The sequence below is a fragment of the Lissotriton helveticus genome, chromosome 2_1 (genome assembly GCF_964261635.1).
Source record: "Lissotriton helveticus chromosome 2_1, aLisHel1.1, whole genome shotgun sequence".
Classification (NCBI taxonomy): domain Eukaryota; kingdom Metazoa; phylum Chordata; class Amphibia; order Caudata; family Salamandridae; genus Lissotriton; species Lissotriton helveticus.
In genome coordinates, this window is record NC_136059.1 from 871,541,585 (window position 1) to 871,558,828 (window position 17,244).

General features: G+C 43.8%; 1 protein-coding gene across 1 annotated transcript in view; it reads right to left on the reverse strand.

Moving 5' to 3' along the window:
• Positions 1-17,244, reverse strand: part of MARCHF3 (membrane associated ring-CH-type finger 3) — a 325,525-nt gene that overhangs the window by 226,196 nt on the left and 82,085 nt on the right. Inside the window, exon 2 of the mRNA XM_078675599.1 lies at positions 11,232-11,303. The gene's annotated coding sequence lies outside the window, so the exon portion shown is untranslated. The remainder of the gene's footprint in view (positions 1-11,231; positions 11,304-17,244) is intronic.

Sequence of the window (17,244 nt, forward strand, 5' to 3'; positions counted from 1 at the left end):
GATGAAAATACCGCAAACTAACTGCGGTATCCCTTTATTAATGGTTCAAAGCTGTTATTAAAGATGTGGAGATCTTGGATGGCATACCAGGATCTGACTAGGAAGGAGATAGATGCCCCGGAATCTCTACATAGGAAGACCGATTCAAATGATAAAATGGACAAAGGTGGCACAATCGACATCGAGATCAAGGAAGGCTACCAAGAAACTTTTTGCCTTTTAGGGACCAGGATGAGACTCGATGATGAAGCTTATCATTACTAGAGTGGTTGAGGGTCTAACAAAAAATTTTTTTTTTTTCCTTTTTCTGTATTGTTTGGTGTCTTTTGTGAGGCAAATCTCTGCAAGTCAGGAGATTCTTATATTGTTATTTGGTCTAAGTAGGGAAAGCGCATCCCCCTTCCTATACATTCAAGTTCTCATATCCCTTTCTGAGAGCAGGGCCCTCTGCGGACCCCGCCTCAGGTTTTTTGGTTCAAATCTATTGGGCACTCAAGCCATTCAGGCATTTTCTTTAACTAAGGGACACTTGTGAGACGAGAGATACCACAGCTGAAGAGAGCAGCTGCACACTTTCCATCTTACAGCATTGATTTACATCATACCCGCGCGTAATTAGAAAAACGTAAGCACAGGTCCCACAGATTTCCTTCGGAGACCACTTCCAGTGCTGATGAACGCTGGGGAAGCCATATAGCAAGGCTGCCTATTCTTGATGCCTCTGTTTTCCACCACCATACACTTGCATTCCCTATCTCACTTTCTCACGTTCTTTTTCATCCCTGCTTTCGTCACTGTTTTTCAATCTTTCTCTTCCTTCTTTTTCTCTTGTCTGCCTTTTCCTCACTTCCCTTGCGTCAATGGATAAAAAACAAACCTTGGCCCCAAAAATAACCGCCGGTACCGATCACTGGCACAATTTAAGCACTGCGTTACACCAGAACATGAAGCAGCAACAACGGAGTAACAAACTAAGATACTTCAGCCAGCATGCATGTCTGTTCCTTCGCACACTCCACTCACCACGAGGTATCACATATAAACTCTGCTGGATGTTGTTAGTACGTGGACAGTGTCATAGCACAGCCAGTGCGCAAGCACACTCTTCAGGGGATAAACCTTCGATGCAGCTTTCTCCTTTGTTGCTATGTCGACATAACCAGAGTGTATTTACTACCACAGTCGCTCTACTTTAATCTTAAGCATTACATGACTCATCCCAAGGCAACAACTACAACTGGGTAAGGACGTCAGACCTGGCAGAGCAGCACACATCTTACACCCAACTTGGTCGGATTGCTCAACTGAGAAACTAGATTAGATGCCAACAAAGTTAAAAGTTAAGCACGCATCTGGTAATTGTCAAGCAAACACCTGTAGAGTAATTGGGAAGCTAGTGAAAGAGTACAGAGTGGATGTGTAGCAGACAAAAGCGAAATAACAGCCACTGTCTTTTTTTTTTTTAAATATCTTTTTATTGGAAATTTTTTATTACAACATATAACATCTATACTTCCTCGTATCGGTGTTGCTGGAGCCATTGTCATCTTAAGGATTTTGGGGGCCCTGGGCAAGACACATTTTGTGGCACCCTGTTTAGAACAAATATGAATTTTATTACCCAATTTCTGCCAATTCAACCATGCATAATGCCAAACAATATTGAATTAAACGTCAAATTTTCAGAAACTACGTCACACAAAAGCAGCTGCAATAGGTCTTGCCAAAGACTCCAAAAATCCTTGCGATGACCGTGGGTAAAGAAAGACTGAACGAGAGGTAGAGGTAGACAGAGAGAGGGAGGGGGAGTAAGATAGAGAAATAAAGAGCAATTCCTAGGGGGCCTTGGGCAATTGCCCACCTTGCCAGTGCCGGGAAACGCCTTTGATGCTGGAGTCTGCTGTGTAATCCCCAGCACTATTTGCGCTTGTAATGTTTTTAGGAGGAGAACATGAGAGAGAGGTAGCATCCATCGCACAAGAACTTCTTCAAATGTGTTCTTGTCCCTTCGTCAGAAGGCATATATGCAAACTCAGAACATGCCCATTGAAAACACCCAATTAGAAAACATAAAAACATGACTCTAAATGCCATACAACCTGTAAGGCTGGACCTAAAATCAATAGGCACCAGTAACGATTTCAAAGAAGTAGATATATAAAAAACATTATTCCAGCAAATGGACTCAGTATAAGCCAATTGTAATTGATTTAAGATGGATTCACACTTGGGACAATACAAGTCAGAGCTTTGCCAAAGAATGAAAACTCACAATTCAGTGATCTCAGCTAGTTTCATCACTTGAGGAATAGAGAGTGCATCTCAGAATTACCATTAGGCTCTTGAGAGGCATACCGGTAAAGCTGTAGTGCCCAAAGTATGGGTAAAATATACCTTCATCACATGAAACAGTGAAAACTCAGTGCCACCGAAGACAGCTTAGTGTTGAATACTAATGAACCAACACTGGGTTTAAAAGACAAGCATAGACATATCCATCAAATGCAGAACTGCAAACTAAAAATAAGATCACACTCGGGTAAGACTTTTCTGTGGTATTTACAAAGAGACATGTGATAAGCTCAGGCACTTCTCCAGTGGTTCTCAGTAGAGAGTGGAGGAGTCTACTTCCGGCATAGTTGATCAGTCTTAGGTAAATGTTTCACATCCCGTGACCAAATCACACCTTGCTAGACCTTTTTCAACTGTGAAATGGTCTACACAAGGTATTGTTATCAATTCTTTCAATTATACATAGAGTGTGCATCAGCTCCATCCAGAGGAGCACTACCCCCTCACCTTATGCTATTGGCTATCCCTTTCATGAGTGCACCTTCCAGGCTTCCACTGGAATATTTGATGGGCAATTGTGCATCTCAAAAGGGTTCTCATTCATCAGGCAGTTTGTCACATTCACTTCTTTCCCTCCTGTGTACAGAAACAACCTAATTTTGACACGGTTTTCCCATCATTGGTTGGTAAGGCAGGAGATAGCTTCATTATGATAAGTTTCCGTTATGATTCCAACACGCAGCATTTTTGAATGCCTGTAAGTAAAGTAAAGTAAAGTCCACATTTGTAAAGCGCACAATCACCCGTAAGGGTCTCTAGGCGCTGGGGGCCGTCGGGAAGATTAAGCGAGCTATTGCCCAGAGTCACATGGTGCTGGGCTAATCTGCCGCCGGAGCCGGGGATCGAACCGTGATCCCCAGATGCCAGCGTCAGTCGCCCTGGCCGCGGCGCCACACCTCTCCCCTGTGGCTACATGCGTTGGCACATTAGAGCCACATATATTGGCTTTGCCAATGTTTGCCTTCAGAGGCCTCAGGCCCTGCGCGGGCATCTGAAAAAAGAGGCAGAAGAACTCAAGAGCAACATTTGTCAGCAACTCATGTATGGCCATGTTAAGGCTTGAAAGTGCCAAAAGGCAGAACTCACATGTGCCGCACTTCACCATCATGTGCCTCACTCCATGTTGCACTTAGTTAATCCCCAAACTCACAAGCTCACGCAAGGATACCACCTGCACACACTCCACTCTCAATGCAAGGTTTGAAGCAAATTCATTTTGTGGCCACTTACATTTCCCTGGTGGAGGTCTCGCCTTCATACACAATATCTTCTGCTCATGCTTTCTACGATCACTTTCCAGTACTTACACTTGCTACTTTCCACTGCTCCATACCTTCCCCAGGATACGATCCTCTTCTACCCAACCTTAAAGCCTCTTACTTCAGCAGAATGATTTAGGAAGTGACAGACGTTGTCTCTAAATTATCCATTCACCACTCCAACACCCGCCAAAAAAATTCCTCCAACAAGACAATGAAAGGTCATTCTTTAACCTTCCTCACATTGAGCATCAAACACGCCAGTGAGCCAATCCAATCTAACCACAAGCCCCAAAGACATCAGATCGTCTCAGCAAACACAAAACACAATATGTTTCAAAATGTCAATAGAGGAAGGCCTCGGTTTAGCCACGATGGGAGGACATCAGGGGTCCTCTCATCATGCATTACTAAGCAACAGTACACCACATGATCAAATAACTATAAAGTGATGAGTGCAAAAATGGATTCAGAAATGTTCATAAAACTTGCAACTTACTCAGATTTCTTTGAAATAATATCATGGCCATCTCACTGAGAAATTGCAGAATTTTCGTACTGTCATTTGACTGGAGAGAGGTCTCTGCACACCTCAAACTTGGAGCAACCTTGCCCTGGACATTTGGACAATAAGAAGTCACGTGTTGCCTCACACCCACTGTCTTCGGATGTATGACGTTACAACTCATACTTTTACAACGCATGCCATTACAACGAATTTTTTACAACGCAAAAACTTTTACAACGCATGTATTTACAACGCATGTTTTTACAACGCAGGTACCTTTACAACGCATACCATTACAACGTAAGTATTGTTAAGTATATATTATTTTTTTTAATTTAAAATAATTTTAAATAATATAATTTAATTTAATTTTATTTAATTGATTTAATTTAAATTTAATTTTATTTTATTTTTACCTTATACCCCTGTACCTCAAAAACCCAAAACTGACCCTGAACCCTAAAAATACCCCTGTACCCCAAAACTGACCCTGAACCCTAAAAATACCCCTGTACCCCAAAAACCCAAAACTGACCCTGAACCCTAAAAATACCCCTTTACCCAAAAACCCCAAACTGACCCTGAACCCTAAAAATACCCCTGTACCCCAAAAACCCCAAACTGACCCTGAACCCTAAAAATACCCCCTTACCCAAAAACCCCAAACTGACCCTGAACCCTAAAAATACCCCTTTACCCAAAAACTGAAAACTGACCCTGAACCCTAAAAATACCCCTTTACCCAAAAAACTGAAAACTGACCCTGAACCCTAAAAATACCCCTTTACTCAAAAACTGAAAACTGACACTGAACCCTAAAAATACCCCTTTACCCAAAAACTGAAAACTGACCCTGAACCCTAAAAATACCCCTTTACCCAAAAACTGAAAACTGACCCTGAACCCTAAAAATACCCCTTTACCCAAAAACTGAAAACTGACCCTGAACCCTAAAAATACCCCTTTACCCAAAAACTGAAAACTGACCCTGAACCCTAAAAATACCCCTTTACCCAAAAACTGAAAACTGACCCTGAACCCTAAAAATACCCCTTTACCCAAAAACTAAAAACTGGCCCTGAACCCTAAAAATGCCCCTTTACCCAAAAACTGAAAACTGACCCTGAACCCTAAAAATACCCCTTAAAAAACCCAAACATATAAAATTTAAAATATAATTATATACTTACCAATACTTACGTTGTAATGGTATGTGTTGTAAAGGTACCTGCGTTGTAAAAACATGCGTTGTAAATACATGCGTTGTAATGGTTTTTGCGTTGTAAAAGTTTCGTTGTAATGGTAGTGCGTTGTAAAAGTTGCGTTGTAATGGTTGTTTCCCCTGTCTTCAGCTCAAAGGGTCTCCATCCCAGGGAACCATTAGCAAAACTCAGATACAGCAAAGACTAATGAATGACGACTCCCCTTTGGCCCCATTTAGCTAAGCAATCATATGCATCAAATCACAAGCCTTACCCTGCCCAATGACAATGCAACAGCGACCTCATGCAAACAATCTTCCATTTAACCTAACAAACATAACATAACGTGTATTTGTAAAGCTCACGTTCAATCAGAAGGGTATCTTCGTGCTGAATAATAGATGTTAACTGTTACCCAACTCAATGATACTCATTTTATCGATCTAAGAAGGATGAAAGGCTGAGCGGACCCACTAGGATTTGAACCTGTGACCATGGGGTCAAACATAGGGCCCTACAGTGCACACATAAATCCACTAATCCTCCAGACCCAGTTTCCATATCAACACTCACCACCCACACTCACATGCACAATTCTCATTTCTGATTATATACCTTCAATCGACCCAAAACAAGCCTCTGACATCAGCAACCTCTGCACACAGAACATAGATATGCTTTCTATCAATGAGACCTGCACCAACCCTCTCACTGCCTCCACCTCTTTGACAATCTCATCCAGAATTGCTACATTATCCTTATCATACACACAGACACAAAAATACACTCCACAAAACCAATAGTGGTCTGCCCACCATTCACAAATCTAAACCTGAACTCAACCACTTCTCCCATCTCAACTTTATCTAGATGCCTTTCTACAGGCTTTAGACTCCCCATCACACACACACACCAAGTCCCATTCTACCACCAAGTTCCATGTGGTGTACTGTTGCTTGGTAGCATGGGACTTGGTGTGTGTGTGTGATACCACTAAATACAATACAAATGTCATTGACTATTCCTCCTGCATAACCTTTAAATCCATATCCAACACCTGTCATGGTGGCTTTTGACTCCCTAATTCACTGAAAACCAAAGCCACGACACACTATGTCCTGTCCCACTCTTCCTACTACAGCTTAATTTCTCAGTATTCACATACTACTTTAACACAAAGTAGACTTCATCAGGTCAGCTACCCCTAAATTAGCCTAAACCTCCATCCTTCTCTTTTACCCTCAACCTCAATTGGAGGGACTAATTTGCCCTAATCTTACAAACATAAACCTCCAAATCACCTTATTAATTACACATTATACCACAACAATCATTGTCACAGTAACATACGTCCTCATTAACCCGTTCTATGCTTATGACGAGCTCAGCTCGTCATGAGGCACAGTGGAGCTGAGCTCATCATAACTGCCACGGCCCTCCCACATGCGGCTAATTACCCGCCTGTGCGGGGGTTCTATGGAGTGGGTGGAGTCTTGTTGAGCCCAGCTCGTCATGAGCACAGCTCCACTGTGCAGTATGACGAGCTGGGCTTGCATGAGTACCGCGGCGCCGCGCACACTCCCCCCCCCCCCCGCACCACGGGGGAATTAGCTCCGCGTGGAAGGGGTTACAGCACTCCAACTGGCCAGACTTCCTTACACCCATCTTCAACTGTTAAAAACACCACAATTGTCCCTTTTAACTCTTCACTGGCATCCATCCCTCACACAATCGAGCAAGAAAGACCAAAATCCAGTGCCTCTTTGTAGTTCCAAAACTGCAATCCCTCCACAAACACACACATCACAAGCTAGAGAAAAACTGGCCTTCCAGCATTTCAAGAGACCGTCAAGCCCAAAAAACTGCAAAGAGAACTCTGGAACATCTCATTCGCAAAGCCAAATCAGACTATTACATCAAAACCATCTCAGAAGCAGAAAACAAACAGAAAGGTCTATTCAAAGCTGCCAAACACTACATAACCTTCGCCACCTTATTTAGTTCCACACAAAACCAGCTTTAATCGCTTCTTAATCAACAACAGAGAAACCAATCGAAACAGTAATCTCGTTAACCTATTCAGCAAGACCCATTTAACGCCATCACGGAAGTTTCCTCCGTGTTGCAGATTCTAGCCCCACAACCCCCCCCCCCGATCTTGTCATCACACCTACAAAGCTTCACATTGAGTGACACCATCTTTTCACCAATACTGCTTAAACCCTTAAACAACTCCCTCTTAATCAGCATATTCTGCTCCTCTGTAGAAGCTAGTCAAACTCTCTTTGATCAAACTACCCGATATAGACCCTGATTATCTCAACACGTATCACTCATTCACCTGCCTCCTCTTCCTCAGTACGGCCTTTCAAAGTGCTAGGATCCTTCAAAACAACCACCTGCAGGGTTAACAATCTGTACTCTGCACCAAACACTGACATTCCAGATCATTGGTGAAAACCTGTGTTTCACAGACTAAGGTAATAATGACCTCCTTATCTTCCTCAACCTCTCAGCGACCACCACGCCACTGACCATTAGGTCTACTCATCACTCTATTCACACACATAAGCAATGTACATTACAGTACTTACCTATTCTCTTGCAAAAAGACATCAATGTGTTCAGAAAAAGAACTCCACCAAATCCTCTCTTCTCCTGTTCAACCTTGAGGTCTCCCAAGATCTCTTCCAGCACCATTGTTTTTCAATCAGTACTTGGAGCCAAGGGGTCCTATTGAATGATTGTCCTGGTAGTATCCTCAATACTACACTTATTTATTTAAATGTTTTGAATAGTGCATACTAGCTGTGGCATGCCAAAGAGCTTTACAAAGCAATGACAGTAAACATGAAGAATTAGGCGGAGTCAAACAGGGGAGTGAAATGGGCCAAAATTGAATGGAGGGATGTTAAGTTATCAAAACAAAAAGCATGAACCATTCTGAGTTTTCACGGTATATCACGCATTAGGCCAAACGATCCTGTAGAGAGAAACATTAGGTACAAAGAGACGAACAACGATGTTGCTAGTCAAGTTGCAAGAGAGCTTGTCTGCTCCGGTCATCCTACAAAACATGGACTCAAACACACGGAGTGCAGACAACCTATAAGAACAAGGATGTATACATTGTGTTAGGCCACAATACAGACAGTCATTCATAGGAAGTCGTCTTCGTAGATTGAGATAAGGAAACAAACGGTCTGCGAGACCCAATGCAGATCAGAGTTGCTTCATCTGTTTTTTTAAAAGGATTAGTGTGAAAGAAGGGGTGAAAGGAGTTTCAGACTTTGGGTGAACTTTCACAAAAAGATTAGTTCATGGCTAGTTATTTTTTTTAAACGGTGGTCTGAGGGAGAAGCATGCCAGACCTGCTACATGACGGAGGTTCCTGGAAACCTTCAGTTTATTTTCCAGGTTGTGAGGATAGTTAAAGAGTGTAAGAATTTGAGAATTACACAAGCTAATGTATATATACAGTGGCCTTCAATGGAAAGATGTTGGAGAAATAATAACTGGGTTTATGTGGTCAAATTGTTTGCTCCATGACATTATGTGGGCTGCAGCCTTAAGCGATGCTTTATGGGGGAAATGTAGATTTTAAGAATCCCGTAAACAAATGTATAATACACGAGTATGTCATCCAGTGCTTGCGACTGAATATCCCCATGATTTATTTAATTTTGAATCACAATAAAATGTCACTCAAAGATGGCATACTTGCTAAACAACATAAAACTTAACAGATTCCCCTCAGCTCTATTGTCAAGGACTTTGGTTTCTACATTGACCTAATTCAAAGCTCACACAGGAAACTGCTAACAGGAATGAGACATCAGGGAGCAGGATTAGAGCTTTTCTCTGTGCCCACACCTTCTGATGTTATCCTCTGCACATCCCCTGGGCCAATGCCCTGATGTATGGTCTCACAAATATTTCATACACACACCTCTAAAAGCCATTTTACAGACAGACGTTGTGGGGAATAAATGATCAATGCAAGACCACATCACCCACACACTCTAGGATCACCACAAGCTTCCCTTTCTGGCACACAACAAAGCAAGTTTTAGGCATAATCTACAAAGTCATTTATATAATTTCACTACTTTCTTGGAAGCCGCATCAGTTCTATTCTCAGCACAAATTACTGGAAAGTGAAGATCCCGAAGGCAAGAAAGGAAAAAGACAAGATGCCAGGGCATCTCTTCCTTAGTCCCCTCTTTGTGAATCCCCCCTCCCAAAATCACAAACTGTCAGGTCATTTCCTGAAGGTCAGAAACGAAGCTAAGACCACTTCGTTGGAACGGTGTATCCCATTAATGCTACGATGCTCTTAATACCATGGCCCTTTGCTTTTGTACATGTCCTATCGTTGTTGCTTCTAACAAAAGCAGAGCAGTCTTCAAAACTACCAGGCATTTCACCAGTCTTATCCCCGCGTAACACTATCATTCTTTTCTTCACTGATAAAAGACATCATGGAAGCTCCGGCCACCACTTCCACACAACATAAGGAAATTAACCTTCTTCAAAATACTCACACTCTCACCACATGATTACTTTACCAACACTGTCAAGCCCACGACCAACAAAGATGACATTTTCCCATCCATCATACTATCTCTCTTTGGAAAAAGATCAATAGAATAACGTTTTTCTTCAAAACTTTAAAACCTGGACTGGCTCTTCCATAAAAGAAAAGATGCACATTTTGAGCCTGATGATCTCAACTACTATTCAATCATACATCTACCATTTCTCAATATGGTAATTGATGAAGCCGTCAATTAACAACTACAAGACCACTATAATACCATTTCAGTCCGACAAACGTGTCTAAGAATCAGGTTTCAAACCATAGTGAAGTAATAAGTTAGCAACAATCTAGGATGTAGATGAGGCCCTTCCATTTACACAAAATGGCGCCCACTTCCTGCTCTAGCTTGATCTCTTCATTGCCTTTAATACTATGAACCATCAACATAATTCGCCTACTCTCCAGTCACTATCAACTTATTGAGACGAGTGCCTCCAAGTCGCAGCAAAGTCTCCAAGGATACGTCTTCCTTCTTGTGGTCTTCAACCAGTACATAGTACCTCTTGGAGTCCAATTGGGTAACCAAGATCTACTATTCAGCCGATGCACAATTCTCTGAAAATCTCGACGATCAAAGACATGGATCATATTAAAGACTGCTTCACCCTTACGCAAGCACTGATGTCATGTGAATATCTCATACTGAACCGAACACCAAATTCATGCTCACTACCAACAGTGTTAAATAGGCAGAAGATCCACTATTTGCAAGTGTAATGTCCTCAAGAAGGAGCATGCCACCTAGTGTGGGTGAAGGGTTTGCATCTTTTTTTTTTCTCCAAGAGACATAGTCTTATCAAGACGATTTCAAAGTCACCAGAGGGTCTCGGTATTCATTGTATTTATAGGTGCATAGGAATGGTTAACTGATGACCCTTCAAAATCCCTATTTCTCCCCCCTGGGTTCTTGAAGTACGCCTTGGATCCTTCGACGGAGACCATCTGTAATCACTAAAACTATTTCTCCCCCACATTGGACCCTTCTGCACATATCTAGCCAACAGATGTGAACCTAGGAACTGAAGGAACAAAATAAATCAGAATAATTAAAAGTATAAGATAGCATAGAATTCACTGATCTATTTGCAGATTAGCTGCTACTTAATTGATCTGTAAATCAGGTGGCTTGGTAAGCTAAGTTCAAAGCGCGTCCACTTAAATGCAGGCTACCTCAGGTTAACATGTGCCCAAAGCATCAACAACAGTTACCTGCCTGTCTTTCATGTAATACTTCATCAATTTTTTGTTCTCAATAGTAGAAAGCTTTCTGATTTCACATCTCTTTTTATCATATACATATCAAGTCATACCTTGAACAGGATCCAATGTTACTTCTATAAATCTCCCTTGTCCTCTCCAGTGGTAAGTTCTTACGTGAGGACCTACAGAGAAATAAAAGATAAGCCTGTCACAGATTTTGCGGAACATCGATGCAGCCAGCATTATGTCTGAGGCGATATAGGTTTTTTACATATATAAGTGAAGAAGAAAGTGCAACAGTGGGATTCTACAATCAAAGAAGAGGCTATAAGAAGAACATGAATTATCGTTCAAATACATTTGTAAAATATAACAGAGCAAGCATGTAGGTCAACATCTGAAAGACGGTGTAAATGGAACAGATATATTAAAGTACATTTATAAAAAGGAAGCATCAAGTTTGAACGAGTATGACTAACATAGAACAAGGTAATGAATTTAGAGGACATACACCACAGTTTAGAGAGGTATGTTTCAGTAGTATTGACAGCACTTCTGTCTACTCCTGAGACAGTAAGGTTAAACAAGCATTTGCAATGCAATAGGTCTCGTATTTACGGAGTTTAAGCTATTGGCATCGTAAATGACAATGCCTTTTATTTATGTGTTGTTTTTAAAACAGATGAATAAAAGGCATTGCAATTTATGATGCCAATAGCTTAAACTCGCAAATGCGAAACCTATTGCATTGCAAATGCCAGCGCTATAATTTTTTAAGGCGTTATGAAAGAGAGCGTGTCCTGCCTGCAACAGCAGGCAGGACAAAGCTATTTGAGAAAATGGTGTTTGGAGGCTGTAATGAAAGCCAACTGAGTAACACCACACTTAACATGGGGTGTCTCCATGGGAGGTTACAAAATGAGACTAGGCAGTACTAAGGAGGAACTACTAAGCCTATTGACCGATAAACAGCCACAGTTTACAATGGACAATGGCACAAGCCAATTACAAATATGGGCGGAGTGTGGGCGGAGCTTCAAGCCCCTACCTGAATACACCATGCCTCGCAGAGCAGCGCATGTGCTGGCCAGACTCAACCTAAAAAGGACTGGGAAAGGGTGAAGTTGCATGAGGGAAGGGTTTCTGAGCGCCCAGATCCAATACAGATAAGCTGTAGTAAGGTAGCTTGTGCAATGTACATAGGGACATTATAAACATGCCATCCGGGCTCTGGCTAGTGTAAGAGGATTGCAGGAGGTTGACTTATACTCCAATTATCGGCGAGCGGCTACTGTATCGATCCTAGGATGTTTATCTCTGTAAAAAAATGATCAGTGACAAATTGAGGAGAAAAGTAGTACAGTGAGGTGTTGCAAGGATCCGTCCAAGGGCCAACCCTTTTCTATGCTGTTACAAGGAATTGGCAAAGTATGCAATGGCAGTAATACCTGCGGATTATGGAAATGTTGCACATACTAATGAACTATTAAGATTTAACATAGCCAGATGCTTACGTATGTAGGTATGTGTAATTTGCATAGCACACATCTAGCTAAGAGGCGGAGGTTCATAGTCATTCCTATGAAGCAGGGAATGCCCTTTGAATCATACCAGTTTAGGGCTGTGGCGCCTGGAGGGAATTAAGATAAAAGGTTATCAGATGTTATGACCTTAGGGAGTGTGACGAGGTCGCATGGAGTAGGAATGAAAGATATGGACAGATGCCACTGCTCTGTAGCATAGCCCCCAAAGCTCAGTCTGAATGTCCAATTGAAATAAATTAAGCATGGAAAGGCTTTACTATTACAAATACAGAACATTGTCTTTGCATTGTACACCTCATTGCGGAGGCTCCCTCATGTGCATTTCTTGAGACCACAACTTCATAGTTTTTAAAGCAAATCAAAGACACGTGACTGGAAGGGCGCAAGGGTGGTTGAAAAGTGTAATATGAAGAATATTAAACTTAAAGATTCAAATACGAATAATCAGAAGGGATAGGACACAGACAGGGAATTCAGTAACATCAAGGAAATCTGAATTAACTGATATGCCCTCCTATGCTAAGCACAAAGCTGTTCGTACAGAGATACACAAGAGCGGGGGTGGAGCTAGCCACCATGGGGTGAGGACGGAGACAGCATGAGCTCCTCGCCGCCTGCAAATTCCCTGCCACTTACAACCACCACACGCATCCAGCACTTCTTGTAAAGATGTCCACAGGCTGCTATGCTCCTGGACTGGTACGGCCGGTGAGTGGAGAGGACAGACCTAGGCTGACTCACTATGCGGTCCAAGATGGTTGCCCCACTCTTCTAGCACATGCGCCACAGCACGCTGCAAACGGCTCGAAAATGCTGGATCTTTCCCCCGGGATTAGTAGATGGTCAAGTGTGGGAGAGCCCTTGGGCCCCATTGGAGACAATGACCTCACTGGGAACCCTGCAGGGGCGTGATCTTGCAATCGACCCGCAACGAACTCAATGGCGACCCCACTGACAGAGCGGGCAGAGTTCTAGGCGGTACAGACCCCCTGGGTAAAGCGCAGCTTTGGAGGACAGTCTCCTCGTAAAGAAGGATGCGAGTACTCGTAAGAGAGGGGCCCCTTTTCTATCTGGACTTTAAGTGGGGTCTCCAGGGGACAGACTTGCTACGTCCTACCCACAATGGGCTGTGCCTCTATTACTGGTGCTGTTCCCTGATACTGCGAGATGCCTTGGGGCAAACAGTTCTGACTCCCTACTACCAGCTGATGGGAACCAGCTGGAGCGGGGCGGAGATGGCGAGTCTGTTGCAGCACTCACGGGGAGCTAAGTACCCCTTTCGGGCCACGTGGAGATTGGTGCTGCTACAGCTATATGCTGGCCCTACACTGCTCAATGGTTCACTACCTGTGTGTGTGCTGCTGGGGGCCAGGGGGATCACTGGCATTGCTGGTCTAAACCCTACTGATGCCTGCGTGATTTGTTGGGCATCCTACTAGACCTGATCACTCTGCAGTTGCTGACCCCTTTCATCCCGGCCTCTACCGTTCTACCCTTCACGGTGCAGTCTTGGTAGCAGTAACAGGACTACCATTGTTGCCTAATACCTTGGGACTCTAGCTGGTGGATTGTGCTGCCTTTGATTGGCGACCTCCCTGACTGATGGTGAGATGCCACAGTTGGATCACATTACACAAGGATTGTGGTCGGGAAGTTGTGACCGACTGGTCTTTTATTTTTTCCTGCGCTCCCTCTTTCACTACTGGATTGCCATGAGGCGCACACAGCAGACCAGGGAAGATCCTTCTGGAATCACCCCTCCCCCCAAGAGGGGATCAAGCAGGGTGCTGGTGGTGGCGATACGCCCTCTATTGACAGTAAATTCAAGAAACTCCTGGCCTGATTGACGCTTCTGGGGAACGCCTAGAGTGAAAGATAAACTCCATTGAAGTGGAGCTTTGACATATTCGAGATGACTCCGGAAAAACTTGAGAGAACTGATTCTCTGGAGGGCACCATCCAGTCCTTGGCCCCTGCTGTTCCAGCTGCTGACCACCGTCTTATGGTCTTGGAAACCCAACTGCTCGGCTTAAGGATCAGGAGGGGCAGGCCCATTGGAACAATGTTTGAATCTTGGGTCTTACAGAGCGGGCTTACAGTGACTATGTTGGCTTTCGTGGAGGATTGGCTGCAGAAGGTGGTAGCCCTGGAGGGCCTATCCAGATTCTAGGCCCTAGAACGGGTGCATTGGATATTGGCACAACTGCCCCGCCCTGGAGCCCCGATCCGCCCCGTGGTTGCTCGCCTCTTGCACTTTTGTACCAGAGATCATCTACTACAGCAGGCCTGGGCGCATGGCCCTTTTGTGGTGGACAACGCCAAGGTGTTCTTGTATCATGATTTTACCCTCCAGGTTCAGACCTAGAGGACATCGTTCCTGACGGTTAAGAAAAAACTGTATGACAAGGGCATGGTGTGGCCAGAGCTGCTTGAGCAACATTGGTGGCTGCACCCGAGGCACCGAAGATCTCAGCATAGGGGGGCATCTCAGCCCACTAAGTCAAAGGTGGCAATAGAAAAGTCGAGAGCTGTGGCGAGCGATGCATCCCTTGGACTGGGTGAGGGTTCTACATGATGAGCATCCTTGGACCATCTCAACTCTACTTCTGATTCGGAGGACTCCATTGTACCGGGGATGGAGAATCTACTTCCGGGGATCACTCCGGGCACAGCTGATAAGCTTGTACGATGAGAATCTGGATGCTGATGTATACCCACGTCACTTTAGTCCTGCCTGTAATGTGACTGTGTAGTGGCTACCACACATATAATGTTGTCAATTTCTCTAGTTGATTCTTCCCCTATTTTTCACTTCTGAGTTGTGAGGGCCAGGGGGAGTAGGTTGGGGGGCGCTTGTGGGATATGTCTCACCTTATTTGATAGCTCATTTGTTTGCCTCGCTTCTTCTTTGGCTGACAGCTCTTTCCCTGATTGCATCTCTTTGTCACGCAGCTAGTTCATCCTTCTTGGCCTTTAGTTGGCTCCATGGTAGGCCCGGTGTTGTTTGGACAGGATGGTTCTATGTCAGTCCTTTGGGGGTGTTGGGGATTTGTCATTTAGTTATGTTCTTGGTTTTTCCGTATTATTTTTTTGCACTCTGGGTGTATGGATGTGAAATCGGTATGCTTTGAGTGGTGAGAAGGGGCCTGATCAATTAAGGGGATGAACACGTTTTCGTGGGTGGTCCTGGTTCAGCACTATACCAATGGCAGCACATGTTCAATTGATCACAAGAAACATACAGGGGTCTTCCCCCTCTCTAAATATTACAACGTGCTGTCTTACTTGAAGCACAGTGGGGTACAAATTGCGTTTCTGAATGAGACTCACCTTACGGAACTTGAGGGACGAATGCTCCAGGGACACTGGAGGGGACCGTTATATGCCACTACCTACTCTGCTTTCTCGCGGGGTGCCCTTATTTGGATTAGGTTAGGGGTCCCCTTTCATTTACACAGGGCAGTTATGGACTCAGATGGTCATTACTTATTGGTGCTGGGGCGCTTATATGGTATAGATGTTGCATGGCTGAACATCTATGCACCGAATGTGGATAAGTCTGACTTTCTGACTGGCCTGGCTCCCCTCCTCCCACTGGTGCTCCCCTATCTGAGAATAGTGGGGAGACGCTTCAATTGTGTAGTGGACCTGGACAGGTCACACCCACCCTTGCATACTGCGCCCGCGGGGGTTTGGCTGAAGCTGCGCAGCCTTGGCTACACAGTGGGACCTTGGTGACTGCTGGATGGTGCAGAATCTGGATACCCTGTTGTACTCTTATCGCTCTGGGTTGCATGTTCCTGAGGCTCGGCTTGACAAAATTTATACCTGCAAGGTAATCTATAGACTGATACTGGATGCGGAATATTTAGCAAAAACATAATCTGAACACTCTCCTATATTGTGTCCCTTCCACTGGTCCACAATTAGATCAAGGGACCACTTTCTTGTTTTCAAGTTAAACACCTTACTGTATAAATACAGAACAGAAAGATATTCAGTGAGTGAGCTAACCCGAGAGAGAACGGCCACAAGTGAAGATTTGTGTGCAGAGACGCAGACATAACATAAGCATCAATCCCCAGAGAGATGTTGACAAATGTATGAAGCCGCCTTCCAGCTGGAGTCTCCAGGCAAAGTTAGTAGCAGACTTTAAAAGGCTGACGCAGGCGAGAAGTAGAAGTGCACAAACAGAAACTACAGCCGAAGCAGTAATTGCTGCATTAGAGCTGGTCGGAAAACAAAGACACCGTGGAGCAGGGAAAATCACTATGGGCTAGATGTATGTAACTTCAATTTAGCGAGTTCTTAATAGCGATTTTTACAGAATCACTATTAAGGACTCGCTAAATGGAATGTAGGTAGGAATTGCTAAAGTATTAGCGATTCCTTAACATTCCTTAATAACAAATCGGTAATTGAGATTCGCTATTAAGGAATACCTAGCCATTCATTCTTATGGGCTAGGAGGCCCATAGGAATGAATGGGAAGATATTCACTATTAGCGATTCAGTATTACTGAATTGCTAATAGCTGTTGCTATTTCAATGGTGTCCAAAGGCCACCCTGTTGCACCCC